This window comes from Ananas comosus, linkage group 14, assembly GCF_001540865.1.
Source record: "Ananas comosus cultivar F153 linkage group 14, ASM154086v1, whole genome shotgun sequence".
Taxonomy (NCBI): Eukaryota; Viridiplantae; Streptophyta; class Magnoliopsida; order Poales; family Bromeliaceae; genus Ananas; species Ananas comosus.
In genome coordinates this window covers 10833649-10840383 of record NC_033634.1, presented here as the reverse complement: position 1 = coordinate 10840383, position 6735 = coordinate 10833649, and positions in this window count along the sequence as shown.

Genomic DNA, 6735 nt, shown 5'->3' with positions numbered 1-6735 from the left:
CTGTCAAAAGGTGTGCACAAGGTTAGAGAACCTTCAACTGGAATTAGTCGAGAAGATTGGGCCTACTTGAAGCAGGATGAGCATAACGACGCGGTCGAATATTCTGCCCCCCGATCTTAATGTTTTAAAAGAACAGAAAGTTTAGAGTGCTGAATGATATGTGGGAGCGATTAGACCTAGCGAGAATCGGAATTCACAGTCTAATGGCGAGGAATCAAAAGATGAGTGTTTGACGAACCACGTTGTTGAAGAGGTATTCGGCAACTGGGACAGTTTATACAAATCAAATTGGATCATCTTAATGTGCTTGGAACCCCAACGCGGGGGAGCTGTTCAAACCCATGTGTTTAGCGAAGATCACCAGTAAACTCGGCAGTGCGAAGTACAATCCTTAGCCAAGGAAGAAAGCTTGCAGGAGGTTTGTTAGTGGATTGCCCTCGGCTCTTCGTTAGCATGTCCACGAGTCTACAAAGAGAAGTTGCAAGAATGGGAGGTAGGAGAACGTAATCGCGTATTCGAGAACACGCATCGTCTTTCGGAACTTCATGTTGAAGGACATGCTCACCTGTGCTTAGCACATATAAGATTTAGTTAATGACAGGTTGGGAAGACGAGCAGCGAAGGATGCTTTTGACTTGCGCCCTGTTGGACCTGAAGGGATTCCATATGGAAAGTCGATCGTGTTCGGATGGTGGAGGTTACACGAATGTGCGCGACTACGATCGAAGATGATACAATGAGGGATTCTCCCGCAGTCGAACGAATTGTAAGAGCAATTACAGATGCTTGTTGGAGAGAGGGCTGACATCAGCATGACGATAAAGAGTACGATTCAGACTTAGTTTCGCCGGAATGGGCTACTGGCTGGCGTAGCTGGCCCTGATATCCGAAAAGAGAAAGAGAAGCTGGAAATTGGATGGTGAGCGAGGAGTTGGCCTGGAGGAAAGTGCAGAACAGTGCATGCAGGATATGGACAAGAGCTTTTCGCGAATTTCATATGTGTAATTGTATAAAGGGCGCAATCCGAATCTGTCTAAATCTTTTGTTGCATCTTAAACTCTTCCAGCAATAATTTCATTTGAAGCTCATCTCGCCACCGATATTTTTCCGAACATAATCTGCGCGCTGCTGAACATTTTGGATTTAAAGTAGTTGGATGCATAGAAGTTCACGAGAAATCGGGAGCTAGTCAATATTGCAGGTACTCTCAGGCTTAGAGAAATTCGATATAGTCCACTCCTTCTGGAATTATGTTAAGATTTCTGACGGGAATTAAGATTCCTGAATCTGATTACAGCCATACCTCAAAGACGATTACGGTCTGGTGGAGTGATATGCCAAACTATCCATGCATACAGTTTTAACTTGTTTAAGAATGTATCGGGCGTTGAGATTGGAGGATTCATAGAGAGCGGAAACAAAGTATGATTCTTCGAGTCAGACGCTCGACCGAAAAGAGCGAGTTCAACGTCTGGAAGATTTGCACTACTTGGGTAGGTAAAAGGCCTGAATCACTGGATTTCTTAACGACAGGGATCTGTTCAGATTGCTTGTCCGAGTGTTTGATATGTACTATACCTTCTCGATGATATACCGATGAAGTGGAGTGTCCCTCTGCTTCAATATTCATGCAGCCCATAGTTTGATGTCGAAGCACAAATGTTTCGAGTTAGTCAAGACAAGAGTGTCGATCGAAGAAAGCGAACAAGGGGTTCGTCTGCTTGGATCACCTTCGAGTAGAGTTCAGCTCACTTTCTGGCGCTCTTACAGAGGCTCTGAAAGAAAGGTCCCAATTGACGGATGCAGCTTACGTAAGATTCGTCAGTCTTATTGCGAAGAACTTCAAATTAGTCAACATTTTCTTGGTATATTGAAGATCGATACTCACTGACAGCTCGATCTATGTTTGCTACAATGGTGACAGACTAGTGATCGGCTCACAGAAGATGCTAATGAGTTTAATGTATGATTTCGAGCTGAAGGATAGTTTCAGCTGATCAAGCAAGAGTTTGGAAGATTTTGGCTCAGAAGTTGGCACTTATCCCTTCCTTGGAATAACGTTGATGTGTATGCTGCCCACTGCTGCAGGAATTCCTATTCCCAGTTAGAGCCAGCAGGGTCAGCGATTACGTACGAATTCGCGTGTGACAAAAGGTGGTCTCAGGTTTAGAAATTGGAGGGGTAATGCAGCGGCGGACGTTCCAGATCCTTTTTCAAAGTGTACGGAGTTTGACAGTTTGATTGAGAGTTTCGAGGCCCGGATATTGGATCAACCCGTTCTGTCATCTGCAATGTCTTTCGACCCGTCGAAGCGATGTAGTTGCGCACCGCACTCGGTCTTTCGCTGTATTTTGCACTGATCTTTGGAGGATCAAATGCGTAATGGAGTGACAAGTGAAAAGAAAAGAAATTTAATCACGAAATGTCGGAACTTGTTGCGTTTTAATTTATACTATGAAAAATGCGTCTAAATTTTATTGATAGCATATCAATTGAAAGTGTATTAAAGTTTCTGCGTGTGAATTAAATAATCATTATTATTGATAAAAAAAGTATTATATAGTAATTTCATCATAATCGTTGAAAAAGGTTCTTCATTTAGTTTTAACTTATAGGTTGACCGATATGGAATTGAAGATATTTCAGTAATGTTGACATGTTGATGCATCTTATAATAATATTAATTAATGGATATATAATGCCTTATCAAACTAGTTACTACTATATCCAGTGACAAATCACTCGTTAATAAGTTAAATTGAAGTCGTCGCACTGCAATGAATGTTAGAGATTTGAGCAAGAAATTGCCAATAAATTAAATTTTGACGAATCAAAATATCACAATTTAAAGCCATTTTTGAATCGATCGATATTGGGCTGCTAATTTGGACCCAATCGGCGGTTTTTTTGAAAAAAGAATCTTAAAAGTGATTCAAACAAAAATATATTTAGTTCTATCCATAAATTACAAGCCTTGGATTGGATTTAATGTTATGTGATTCTAGTTTGAATTAAATTTTGAAAGTGGACTGGTTGTGCTAAAAAAAAAAAAAAAAAAAAAGAGTAATCGAAATAGTTATATAAGGTTGCTAAGTTGATCAATGGATTTGATAGATCTTAATTTTGGACCTAAATAGCTTAATTCCAAGACTTGGTGCTTGAACCTGGGTGTCATATGCCGATCGAGCGCGGAAAGGAGAGTGGGGGGAGCAGGGGATAGAGTAGCAAAGGGCTAAATAGAGCCGCGAGGTTCTTTTCTTTTCTTTCTTTTTTTTGTGGACGGGGGTGGGGGTGCGTCTTCATACTGATTGGAATTCAACGATAAACCAACGATCTCAACGATTGACAGTATCGGAGGCGATTTTGTTTGTTTTTTGTTTTTTTTTTTTTTTGGTTTTGACGCGCGCCGACAAATTGAGCTTCATAGCGGAATATTCTGGGAATCCAAATTCTAACCCTTAAATTTGTGGTCGCAATTCAGATGTCCAGAGGATAGTTATTCCCTGCTTGGTTGACGGAACAAGGATGGGGGATAAGGAGTTATTTCCCCCTTTGTTTTCTTTTTTTTTTAAAAAATTTAAAATTTTAAAATTGTAAATTTAATTTTAATTATTATTTTAAAAACTTTATATGATTGTGTAATATTCAAAATTAAAAGTTATATATTTAATTTTAATTTGATATTAATTTATATTTTTTAAATATATTTTGATATTTATAAGTGTGAAATTTAGAATTTGATCTTAATTTATAAACTTAAATTTAAATTTAAATTTTGAATTTAAAAAATTGAGAGTTTTAATTTCAGATTTTGAATTTATTTAAAAGTATAATTTTAAATTTAAAAATAAAAATTTAAATTTTAAAATTTATTCCAAATATAATGAGAGAGATAATTATTAAGTGCCTCTATTTATAAATATTTATTCTCCTTATTCCATTTATACTAGATAAAACGCTATTTTATTTATATTCCCGGAACAAATCATTTCTCCAAAAGGTATAAAATATGGTATAGTTCTTGTTGTAAATATCTATATACATATCTCTGTAATAACTAGCTTCCTTCTTAAATTTTTTAAAATATTGAAAGTATAAATTTTAAATTTTTAAATTCAATATCAAAATTTCTGAGTAAGCTTAAATTTTAAATTTAAGATTAAATCTAAATTTAAAAATCTAAAATATCAAATTTTAAATTTAAAAATTCAAAATATCAATTTAGAATTTAAAATTATAAAATTTTAATTTTAATATTACGAATTATAAATGTTTAAAATTTATAATTTATAATTAAATTTTGTTAAAATTAAATAAGGATGGAAAGTTGGAACAGCTGTTCCAACCCCTAAGATAACCGGTTAAAGGGTGAGATAGCAATCCAACACCCTTTTTTTTTTTTTGTGTTTGGGGATAAAAAGAGATAACTCCTTATTCCCCCTATCCCCCAACCAAACGCTCTCTTAAAAAGCGAATTATTTTAAAGTTTAAAAAAATACGTATACAAGTTGTTTTATTTGTTATTTAAAAATTCATGAATTATTGGCGAATTAACTAACAAGTGCTCATCAACCATTTCGAAATGGCCCCCCAACTCTTTTTATATTTTTAAAAAGATCCTTTCTATATTTTCTAAAATTAGGTAATTTTAGTTAAAAAAATTTAAAGATTCTATCAAATCCATTGATAACTTCAACTTCAATAACTTCCATTACTTTTTTGCAAAACTAGACTACTTTTAGAACTTTTGTATATCAAATTAGAATCACTAACAAGATACATTCCCAAGCTTGTATTTATAGATAGTATACTAGATTTTCTGGTTGGAATCACTTTCAGAGTTCTTTTTTTTTTTTTTTTTTTTTTTTTTTTGTTAACAAAAACTGCTGACTCGATCGGGTCCAAATTAGCGCACAAATATCAAGCGAAAAAAAAGTCTTCTTTATAACAGTTACAATACATAGGATATATTTCATATCAATTATATTATGTCAAGGGTATAAATAAGAGTCTAATCAGGATAATATTGTTGATTATATATAGAAATGGTGTTTAAACAAAAAGAGATGTTACCGACCGTCCCTAGTACAAGTGGCAAAGGGCTTAGTGGTTGGTATCCGAGATTCCAAGTTCGAATCCTACTTGGTTCATATTTTACTAAATTTATTTCTAAATAAAATAAACGAAGTGGGTAGCATACTACCTATCTCTAAAAAAAAAATAAATAAATAGAAGTGTTATACGCTATGTATTATACATGGATCTCAACTCTAATTTTTTTTTTTTGTCCCCTATTATATGGGTGGTTTTTTTTTTTTTTTGAGAGAGATAGATAGCACGCTATCCGCTTCGTTTATTTTATTTAGAAATAAACTTAGCTGAAAATGTGAATCAACTAGGATTCGAACCTGGGACCTCGGATACCAACCACCAAGCCCTTTGCTACTTGCTTTAGGGACGGTCGGTTATTATATGGGTNTCTTATTCTCCAGATCTTCTCATTATATAGTGAAAAAATGCTGCATTTCTAATACTAAAAAGTTATGTTTCAAAAATTAAGTAGAAACCCCACTGAGTCAATTGTCCATGAAAGACCACAACAAAATTTTCCTTTTGCAAGTGACGACAAGATCATGAAATTGACTAGGTATAATACAAGAGTTCCTGGTCCCTAAGTTAATTAAGATTATTATTTAGCACTATGTTTGGGTCTTCTTTGTGCATAACAGAGAATGGACACATTCAATTAAGCACTCAGCCATTTGTGTATAAAAAAGTATCCATCAGATGGACTAAACGCTTGCAACTTTTGCTTTGAAGAACCACCGAAAACTCAAATCGTACCTGGTTTGTAAAGAACCACCCGATTACTGATCTACCGTTGGATAGCGGAAGCGGAAGCGGAAGCGGAAGAGGAAGAGGCGACGAGGAGGGTTTCGATTTCTGAAGAGTGAAGGACCCGATCTTCGGTCTTCGATTTCTGAAGAGGAGGGCTTCCGCGATGGCGTTCGACGACCGGCCGGAAGGGAAGAGGGCGACCGCCGCAGGGGTCGGTGGCAGGCCGCACCGCCGCAGGGGTCAGGTGTGAGAAGTTAGGGCAAACCCTTTTTTGGGAACTCGTGGGAGGGGAGCGATTCTTTTCAAAAGGTTTTTGTTTTTGTTTTTGTTTTTTTTTTTTTTTTCGGCCTTTTGGGCGACAGGGTGAGGCCGTGAGGGCCCTGAGGCAGAGTGGGTTTTGGGGCGAGGCAAACCTGATTCTGGGCCGATTTTTTGGGCCGAATTATTCGCGAATCCAGTTTAATTCGCGAATAATTCCTCTTACCCAAAAAAACGCGAATTATTCCGAATTTTTGGGAAAAATACGAAAACGGGAGTTTTATTCGGTATTTCAAAAATTCGCGAATAATTCGCGAATTAACTAACTATGGTTGTGGCTACTATACTCATATGAGTATAGAGCCCTTTATACTCATAACTTTTTGACCGTTCAGATAAAAAATGTGCGGTTAGGATAAGAGTGGTTACGGTTAGGTTTATAGTTGGCCCCCTAGGGTTGAGTGGGTTGTTGGTTGAATAGTATAATCTAACGGATAAAAATGATTAAAGGTTAGATCAAACGGCAAAAAACTTATGAGTACAAGAGGCTCTATACTCGTAAAAGTATAGTAGCCAGACTCGATTATAATAAATAAAATTATTATGTTTGGTTCATTTTATAAAATTCAGTAATCTTAA